Genomic DNA, 11407 nt, shown 5'->3' on the forward strand with positions numbered 1-11407 from the left:
AATTTTATGGAAGAAATGGCAGAAGGAAGTTGCACCCAGGCTTTTTTTTAAATTGAAGATGGGCGTGGCGTCGCCCACTTATGGACCAAAATTCATATCTCAGGAACTACTCAACCGATTAACTTTACTTTACTTTACACAAATACGGTATTTGAAAAATATGTAAATGACGGATAATGAAATCTCGATTATCACTCTATCATGCTAGAGTATAAAATGTTCGGTGACACCCTAACTTAGCCCTTCCTCACTTGTTTATATTTGCGGTTGTTTCTTTGATAGGTTTATTATTTGAGTTTTTATTTAAAATGTCTTTACCATCGGCTTGTTAAACTAGCTGTTTATTATTTGCTTTTTCTATGTTATCCACGATTGTTGCAATGTTTTTTATGATCAGCTTATTAAGGACAGTAACTCCACGCCTGGCTCAGGTTTGGTCGGAATGGGTGCTCTTTTGAAAATATACCCTGAGGTTAGTGCTGTTAAATGAGAGGGATCCTGCGAACGTAAGGTGAATGGCCGTGAATTGATATCGACTTCGATTCTTGTTAATAATGACACAATTTTTCATAATTAATTTGAAGCTTTTACAGCTGATTCCCATAAACACCAATGAGAGGAGCGCTTATGTAGATTTGATATGAGCGACCTTTTCTTTTTGTAAGTCCAGGTGTGCATAGTATCGCATTGGGCATATGGTGATCCCTTAACGTTAATTTTAAGTTTTCCCATATTGTATTATAGGTGTCGATTTTTCGACTTTTTGGGGAATTTTGTTATATGTTATATTTAAGTGCGTATGCACTAATTTGCCAAGTAGCAGAGCGCCACCTCTTAAAGACTGTTCAGGATTTTTTTTTCATTATTGGCGAAAGCAATGCTGCGGAGTCGAAAATGTGTATGTGTTTTTAATAAGTGCATAGTTCTGACTTTGTGTTTTATACTAATTTTTTCAAAATGGTGGCTGGGGTGGGAGTTGTACGACGTAAAGGCCATTATTTAATCGAGTAGTTGTGGCTTTAGAGAAGTGCTCACAATACTGGTCTTATATAGTTTTGTTTGTTATGGAAGGTTTCCCTAACTATTGAAATTTCCTTAATTGTGAATTAAGGTATTCGTCCTCAACTTGAGTTGGCATGGTGGTAACTGGTTTCTGACTTTTTGTGCCTTTGAGCAACATGGTGTCTCTTGGCTATTTTTAGAATTTTGGTTTTCAGTATTTGCTTTTGCAATTAAAGCGTTTGAGCATTTTGTGCGTTTCAGCAACATGGTGTCTCTTGGCAATTTTTTTGAATTTCGGTTTTCGGTATTTTCTTTTACAATTAAACCCGTGGTTCTTGTTTTGTGACTTTTGTAACAGTATAAGCAATTAAGTTTACTTTTGCGATTTGTATATGTATGCGCGTGTGACAGGCAATCTGCGCAAAGGCTTTGTGACCTGACAAAATTATTTCGTTCGTTATCTTTAAGTTTTTAAACTTCTCACAAGATGTGAGTTTATGCCTTCTTGTACACAGTTCGATGTAACGTTGTTTCATAAAAAAAGCTTCTACAAGTATTTAATTTATTGTTGCTACTAGATTGGTGTCTATTGAAACTTCTATTGACGTCGTTTTTTACGTTTTTTGATTTTACTAGTATTTTAACTACCCTTTCATTTGCAGCCACGTTGGGCATTTTCTCCGGGGTGGAAACGATTGCTCCCACAAAACTAACGATTTTTCTGGTAATTCTGCTGTGCTTATTTTTACCAAAATAGTGTCCCAATTGTCTGTGAGAAAGTTTTGTTTCGATAGAACTGACAAACAGTGGATTGAAATTTAATAAATTCTTCACTTGTTTCGTTTGGAGTTTTTGGTAAGTTCATTAATATCGTCACACACTTCTGGACTGTTCGTATTGACTTCAATATTAATTTTAGTTTTTATATTTAAAATGATCTTTTTGATCAAAATTATTGCTACGATAATAAGTGATAATGCTATTCTCGGAGATCCTTTGAATAGGCTGACTATATATTTGGTTTTGATTTCTTTAATCTGTTGAGTCTTTGAGGTCTTTTAGATCTTGTAATGGAAGTACTTCCTTTTGAATTGATTATTGCTGGTAATAGTTTTACAAACAATTGGTTTATATTTGTAATATTTTTGTTTTCTATTGTTATGCTTCAGTTGTAGTATTTTATATAAAACTTTCAATTTTCAATTTATTTCCGTGTCAATTTTAAAATATATGGAGAGCTATTATGTTAAGCAGTAGACTTTATGAAATTTCTTCAACCACTTGTTTAAACACAGTATTTTTTTTCTCGAATATTTCTTTAAATACACTGATTTCTTCGTTTCATAACATATGTAAACGAGTTTACAGTTCCGCCCTTAGACCATTGGGTTGAATAATCAAAATTCTTTTATTCATCTTTATTAAATTTAAATTTAATATTTCAACATTTTCTTTTTAATTCTAATTTAAAACTATCGCTCGATTGTTACATTACATATTCTCTCTAAAATAGATGTGTTAATTATAATTTGTTCCTTATTATTGATTAAGACATTATGAATTATAAAATCTTGGAGGAAGTCATGTGTAGAAATTCACGCAAGTGAGGAAAGTTATCTCATCGCCATTCACTTGTTAGTGGCCAGAAACGCTCAAGCAGCTCATGACTTTCGGTATTAGACCAAGTAGGCGAGCTAAAGTGAGAAGGCGAAACATCCTCTCCATAGTGCTTTGCGCCCCCAATGAAAAGGAACAAAAAGACTCGGAGGAGAAACTCCCCTTTTGATTACGACCATGGCAAACGAATTTAAGATTACGATTTGAGGGCATGCACCTGGCATGTTCGGTCTTTTAATTGGGGAGGTGCCGCTGCCCAGCTGGCTGATGTCCTCGTTAGAGTGAAGGCTGACCTCACCGGCATCAAAGAAATGCGATGCGTGGTAGGAGAGAGACTCGATCGCCGAGTACTGCCATTCACTCTGGTGAATGAACGTGTGTGTCTAACCACAGTCCACATCAAAGCGAAATTCTCCAACATATCGCCGATTTGCGCCCACGCCCTGATGGAAGAGAAGGACGAAATGATCTAAAATGCTGCCCCCGTCACAATGTCAAAATAGTCCTTTCAAACTTAAACGTCAGGGTGGGCAAAGAAGGTATCTTTTGCAAAACGGTCGATAAATTCAGCCTCAATAATGAAACATCCCCAAATGGGTTAAGGCTGATCGAGTTCGCCGGGACCCAAAATATGCTTATCTGTAGTACTAGATTCCGGCATTGGAAAATTCACCGAGGTAGGTGACAGTCTCCGGATCAAAAAGCCTTCAACCAGATCGATCATGTTGTGATAAACGGAAGACGCGTCTCCAGTGTTTTAGAAGCGCAGAAAGAACATCTGGTACGATGAGGAGTGCCGTGTCGCAGCGAAGAGAAAGCAGTCGGCTTATGTGACAACGTTACAATCGACCACAAGGGGATGGGAAAGATACCGAGAGTTGAAGAGGGAAGCGAGACACATTTGCAGACAAAAAAAAAGAGAAGCCGAAATGCGTAATTATGAAGAGTTTGACAAGCTGGCCGAGGGTAATGCTAGAAAATTCAGACACTCCTTGACTCGACCATTACCCGTCTGAAGAACAACAAAGGGGGGTCAATGGATTGCCGGCCGAGCTTCTCAAACACGGCAGCGAAAAACTGATAAGGAGCATGCATCAGCTTCTTTGTAGAATATGGTCACACGTAAGCATGCCTGACGACTGACATTTAAAGCCCACCGTCAACAAACACATTGCACCATATCAGTGTGGTTTCGGACCTTGAATATCAACAACCGACCAGATATTCACCATGCGCCAAATTTTAGAAAAGACCCGTAAAAAGGGAATCGACACGCACCACTTCTTCGCCGATTTCAAAGCTGCAAAACTAACATGGCTGTGTAAACGGACATCGCTGAGCCGTTCGATCTGCAGAACTTAGCCGAGCAGGTACAATCTTCTATAAGAGTATAAAGCAGCTGGCTTATTGGCTTCAACAACCGCGCCGTTAGTTCTGCTTTCTTCAGAATGGATAAAGCAGCGAAGCAAATGGGTCTGGTGGTGAACGAGGGCAAGACGAACTCTCTCCTGTCATCAAACAAACCATCGCCAAAAATAAAAAAAAATAAAAGTTTGAAATTTACCACTGTTTGTATAAAGGCTATTTCTTAAAACACCAATAAAACTAACGGTAAATACATTTTTGGTCTATCCCATTCCACTGTGGATCCGCTTGTATGGAACAGCGGCCAAAAATAATTTTCTTGACATAGCGGGTTGAAATTCTTTCCAAAAATAAAGATAAGAAATAATAAAAAAATTTGACAAATCAAACGACTATATCCAATAGCTCCCATAGGAATGATCGAAGCAAACTTAATAATTTTTTTTTTTTTAAATAAAATTGAAATTATTTTATTTTATCTACATTGCAGTTATATTTTTAGAAAAATCTTGTTTTACATATACATACACACACACACACATATCATCAAAAATCCAATATAAAAAAACAATAAAAGAAATATTAAGGAAACAAAAATTATATAGAATCATCTAGTAATTCATAAACAGATTTCAACAAAGTCGACTTGTCTTTTTTTGGAAGTTGTCTCTATCCTGTTATAAAGGGATCTGAGCGCAACAATAGTGCATTAATGACATCTGTGTTTGTTAAAGTACGTGACACTTTCCGACCGTGCTGAAGTCTACATTTTTTTAATTCCTTGTTATTGGACTCTGCAGCTTCCTCCGAAAGCTCTCCAATCGACACTAATGCATGCTCTATCACAGCAGAACCATGTAATAAAACCTTGTGAACGGTTGCCGGCAAATAGTACCATGGATATGCAGTTATCAGATCTTTAGCTGTATCCAGCGCGTGGAGTTTAAATTTCTCCGTATTAATTTTATACTCCGATGCCAAGGCTTGCAATAATGTTGCACACCTATGAATCAAACATTCGTCAATTCCTGTGATTTCGGAACTCACGGCTGCATTAGAAAAGAATTTTCTTGCGATATTTCCATCGTTGGACGATCCTCTACCTCCATCTCTAGGTTTGTCCACTATTATACCCATTTTTTCGCGAAATTCCGTCTGAATTTTGTTTTTTCTCTCCAATACTTTACTTTTCTTCTCTGTGTCTCTTACTTGCCACATTTCAACCTCTAGTTTATATGAAACATGTAAAAAGTATTCAAAGAAGCGTATGTATGAATGCAGTGGAGATAAGCCAAATTCATAAAATGTTGTGCGAACTTCTTTACTCAAACATTTTTGAAGATCGTTCATTTCTGTTGGCCGTGCTGAACATATATAACACTTTGCTGCGGAAGATTCGCTGATCGCGTTGCACACTTTTCCATCTACCATAGTAAGGTGCAAGCTAGGTGTAATAACTATTTTTCTATTAGATAATTATTCAAAGAAAACATAAACAAAATTTAGATATTTATTTATTAACAGTTTTGCAAAAATATACACAGCTAGAAAAGACGAAGACAGACCAACACAGCACAATAGACAAAAGGACAACTTAAACGGCCTTAGTATTTTTACGATTATACAGACATCTGCACATTTCTGCAGATAAGTTTAACACATTCAAACCTTAAAAGTAAGACAAACACAATGACATACAAACCAATTTCTGGATTTTCTTGAAACACAACTAAAACTTCAACTAAACATAAAAAAGACGTTCACAAAATACACAAAATAGATACTATCAATAAAACTAGTTTTTCATGAAATACTTTTCAAGGATGTTAATTATTAACACCTTGATTTAAAGTTAATACCTTCAACTTCAAATTGCATTTTAAATAATCCAATTCCGAGCACTCTAGCAAACGTTTGATCTCTTTGAAGTTCGATTTTAATTTGACAACATCACTCTGCGCGCAGCTGCGTTGCGAAAATGAACACGTGTTCACGCTTTCAATGCTGTTTTTAGAAAGTCCCGTTAGGTTTTCAGAAAAATGCGTTATGGTTTAAAGAAGATTGGACATTTAAGAGACAATTGGTTTACATTTTGTTTCAATCATGTGTGGTTGATTTTTTTTGATTTTTGGCCTCTGACGAATCCACTGTGCATTCGTAGGGGCTACGAAAAGCAAAAGAAGTGAGACAATAGAAACACACGGACTGTGCAGGGAAAATAGCATAAAAATTAGCTTATATAATAAATTAAATTGCAACATAAAATCGTGTTTAATTCCCATAAATCGAAATGAGTATTTATAATAAAGGCATATGTTATACCACAAAGTAGTTTTTATGTAATAATATGTTGTTTTATTATTTTAAAACAATTGTTTTTAAGTGCCCTTTTGAGTGGTATGTTTTCCTTATACATCGATTTAAAATATACAAAAGGTTGTGATCTCTGTCTCGCCCTTAAATGAGTGAAGTTTGTTTATATTAGTTAATGTTTTCTAAGTCTATGCTTTTGATTTCACGCAAGTGGGGAAAGTTCTCTGATCGCCATTCACTTGGGAGTGGCCAGAAAAGATTCTTTTAATATGACTCAAGCAGCTCACGACTTCCAGTCTTTGACCAAGTATTCTCTGGGTAGCCCAAGAACATCCGTTCGAAGGCGAGCTAAAGTGAGAAGGCGAAACATCCCCCACATAGGGTTGTGCGCTGGGTTTGGGACCCGCCACGTAAAAAACACCCCCAATGAAAAGGAACAACGAGCCTCGGATGAGAGAATCCCCTTTTGATGACGACCATGGCAAACGAAATGAGGACTACGATATCAGGGCATGCACCTGGAATGTCCGGACCCTTAACTGGGAAGGTGCCGCTGCCTACCTGGTTGATGTCCTCGCGAAAATAAAGGCTGACATCACCACCGTCCAAGAAATGCGATGGACGGGACTAGGACAGAGACAAGTAGGTCTTTGTGGCATTTACTACAGTGACCATATAAAGGAGCGCAAGTTTGGTGTGGGATTCGTGGTGGGAGAGAGACTCCGTCGCCGAGTACTATCATTCACTCCGATGAATTGACGTCTAGCCACAATCCGCATAAAAGCCAGGTTTTTCAACATATTGCTTATTTGCGCTCACGCCCCGATGGAGGAGAAGGACGATGTGATCAAAGATGCCTTCTATGAGCACTTAGAGCGCACCTATGAGAGCTGCCCCACCACGATGTCAAAATCGTGTTTGGCGACTTTAACGCCAGGATGGGCAAAGAAGGTATCTTTGACAATACGGTCGGTAAATTCAGCCTCCACAACGATACATCCAAAAATGGGTTGAGGCTGATCGACTTCGCCGGGGCCCGAAATACGGTTATCTGTGGTGCTAGATTCCAGCACAAGAAGATACATTAAGCTACCTGGCTGTCTCCGGATCGAAAAGCCACCATCCAGATCGCTCATGTTGTGATAGACGGAAGACACGTCTCCAGTGTTCTAGACGTGCGTACGCTCCGAGGTCCTAACATCGACTGCAGCCAAAACTCACGTCAACAAACACAAGGAAGGTTCCACGTCGAGAAGCTGCAATCGCAACAGACAGCAGAACGATTTTCAACTCGGCATGCACTCCTGCTCTCTGAGAGCACTCGTCAACAACTCGGTATAAGGGAACTGTGGGACGGCATTTCAAACTCCCTACGTACAGCTGCAACCGAAACCCTTGGTTTTCGGAAAGTGCAAAAGAACAACTGGTACGACGAGGAGTGCCGCGCCGCAGCAGAGAGAAAAGAGGCTGCCTACCTCGCAACGTTACGATCGACCACAACACTTGCGGGATGGGATAGATACCGAGAATTGAAAAGGGAAGCGAGACGCATCTGCAGACAGAAAAACGAAGAGGCCGAAATGCGTGAGTATGAAGAGCTTGATAAGCTGGTCGACAGGGGTAGTGCTCAAAAATTCTACGAAAAATTTCGTCGTCTTACAGAAGGTTTCAAGACCGGAGCATACTCTTGTAGAACCCCCAAAAGTGATCTAGTCACCGATGCCCAGAGCATACTTAAATTATGGAGGGAACACTTCTCCAGCCTGCTGAAAGGCAGTGCACGTACAACACCAGGAGAAGGAGAACCCGATTCCCCAATCGATGACGATGGAGCAGACGTTCCATTGCCTGACCATGAAGAAGTTCGAATAGCAATAACCCGCCTGAAGAACAACGAAGCAGCGTGGGCCGATGGATTGCCGGCCGAGATATTCGAACACGGCGGCGAAGAACTGATAAGGAGCATGCATCAGTTTCTTTGTAAAATATGGTCGAACGAAAGCATGCCCAACGATTGGAATTTAAGTGTACTACGCCCAATCCATAAAAAGGGAGACCCCACAATCTGCGCCAACTACCGTGGGATAAGCCTCCTCAACATCGCGTATAAGGTTCTATCGAACGTATTGTGTGAAATATTAAAGCCCACCGTCAACAAACTGATTGGACCTTATCAGTGTGGCTTTAGACCTTGCAAATCAACAACCCGCAAAACTAATACAGCTGTGTAAACTGACGTTGAGCAACACGAAAAGCTCCGTCAGGATCGGGAAGGACCTATTCGAGCCGTTCGACAACAAACGAGGTTTTAGACAAGGCGACTCTCTATCGCACGACTTTTTCAATCTGCTGCTGGAGAAAATAATTCAAACTGCAGAAGTTAATCGAGCAGGTACAATCTTTTATAAGCGTGTACAGCTGCTGGCGTATGCCGATGATATTTATATCGCCGTCTGGAACGCACACAGCCTCTATTGGTCATCATTCGTGATGGAGTATTATAAATTTTGTTTGGTTTACCGGAAAAAAACTCCAGGTACCCCTTAAATTTTAATTTGGAATCAATGACCATTTAAGCTCTCATTGCATTTATTTCTTAGGTCGGCTAATTGTTTGGCCGCTGCTGCACCAAGAGGTCGACCGCATACGCTACTAGTTTCATGTTCACACATGAGGTTTTATAATAGTGGGCCTAGCACTGACCCTTGGGGTACTCCGCTCAAGATAGAGAAGCTCTTGGTGCCTTCGTCCGTATCAAAAATCACTCTTCTATTTTTGAAATAACTCCTTAAAATATTTATGAGGTATTGAGAGGCGCGTAACTTCAAGCGGTTTCTAATTATATTTTCGTATACTTTACCCCTAGTGTCGAGCATACATAGATGTCGGTACGATGAATGTTCTTTAGATGGTTTCTTAGGTTTTGGAAGTAGAACCAAACGCTGTACTTTGCAAGTGCCGAGGAACATCTCTTCCCTTATACAAGCGTTGTACATTTTAGCAAATAATTGAGATTTTGAGATTATAGCTTCCTTCAGGGCTCCGTTTGGTAGCCATCCAATTCAGGCGCTTTCGTGTTTTTGATTTTCTTTGCTTTGGCCAATAGCTCCCCTTCCGTGACTAACGGGGATGATTCTGCAGCTTCGTTTCGTCGCTTGGCATTGGAAATCCGGTCCTGTTTCGGGAATAATGTTTTGATGACTTTTCCCATAAAAGAGGCATCTTTAGTTTGCTGCTGCTTATTTTTAAATCTTTACATACAGTTTTGTAAGCAGTTTCCCAAGGGTTAATGTTTGCTTCGTCACAGAGCTTCTCAAAACATGATTTTTTGCTCCGCGTAATTGCCGACTTCATCCTGATTACCTTGTAGAGGCCGTCTATCTGAGTGACAAAGTTTTCTCAGCGTGGAAATTTCCTCATTTCACCAATATACCGGTCGCCGCTTGTTGTGACGTGATGTTCTATGCATTGTTGCATCGCATGCTGCGAACATTTCCTTTTGCAAAGCTAGTGGTGTGATTGCAACAACGCTGAATGGTAAATTCTAAGTGTTACTCAACCATTTGTTTGCCAGTTGTCTTTCAAGAAATCAGGAAACCAGCCACCGCGGACGGATCACTCTTCGCCTAAAGCAACTACATTTTTGAGCCCTTAAACATCTATTTGAAGCACCGTTAAGTCCCCATACGAAAAAAACATCAACATTTTTCAACACCTGAAGAAGGTGTTAATGATGTCGGAATGCATGTTTAGCTACTCCGCAATCAGAGTGGCCAAAGTGCTTGGACAATTGGTTCAAAAACATTCAAAAGTATATACTTGAAGATCTTGATGGACATTATGGATTGATGCTAATCCATTAATATAAAACCTATATACATATATGTAGGCAACCTACATATTGTTCAATGTGTAAGGTACCCTAGGAAAATTAAGTAAAAATATAACACTGAGTATATTATAGTTTAATTCCGAAAATGTCATGTGAAATTAGTCAATAACCTAAGCCCACCTTTTATTACCTGTAATAATTTTCATTATTTCAGCAGATTTCGTGCCCAATGTCGATAAATGTGTGACTTATTTTCACACAATTGTCCTTGAGTATGTTTTAGTAAAGGGAAAGGTTAATGCAATCAGACCTTTTTCTGCCAACATACACTGTATAGTGATTTTGGGACTTTCCAGTTTTAAAGTGTTTATATATGTTATAAGTGTATTCATTGTTTTCTTATAAGGTTGGCCTACACCTCTTATCCCTTGTATAATGAATTCCGATCCTTGGTAGACGTTTTCCACAACAACTCAATGTACAAGTATGTATAACATTGGCTTCTGCGGTTGAATTAATATCAAAAAATCTCATTTGAAGATGATTTTAATACTTTCTCAAATTTGTTTTCGGACTTTTTCATGCGTTCGGGACTTGCTTCAGTTTTGTTTTTTTTTATGTTTTTAGTAAGCATAAGTAAACTAAATAATATTATCTAATTATGATTATAGTTTTTAATTTATTACGTTTAATAAGAAAAACATAAACAGGCTTTTCTATGTGTCCAAATGACTCTTAGTCTACACCGTCATGAAACACAGCTATATCACATTTCAACACCCCACATTGGCAGGCAAAATCATCATAAACGAACAGCACACCTCACTGAAGAATGATAGAGAAAGAGATTACGCAATGCGCATGTTTGCTTTCAGTCAGCTGTTCTTGCTGACGCCACGGTTGACTTATTATTCGCCCGCGGTATTGAAAGTGAATTCGAATTGTGTTTTCAAGTGTTATATTATTTGTTAAATTCTATATTTTTAAAATGCGTTGTGCAGTGTTCGGTTGTAACAATAACAATGGTAAAAATACTGCTACGAAGTGGAGATTTTTTCAGTTCATTTCATTACTGGAACAGATGACGGAGCTGGTTTCATCAATGAGAGTCATTGGTAAAAATGGTTTGCTTCCATTCCAAAAAGGTAATACTCAGGCTACATATATATTTAGATAAGTTGATTTTTTACAGTTTTTGATTTTACTTATGATTTACAGGTATACTCCAAAGCAATAATGCTTTGAAATTGCTGCTGGATGACTTAAGACAGCAGCACA

Source organism: Bactrocera neohumeralis, unplaced genomic scaffold (genome assembly GCF_024586455.1).
Source record: "Bactrocera neohumeralis isolate Rockhampton unplaced genomic scaffold, APGP_CSIRO_Bneo_wtdbg2-racon-allhic-juicebox.fasta_v2 cluster09, whole genome shotgun sequence".
Lineage (NCBI taxonomy): Eukaryota > Metazoa > Arthropoda > Insecta > Diptera > Tephritidae > Bactrocera > Bactrocera neohumeralis.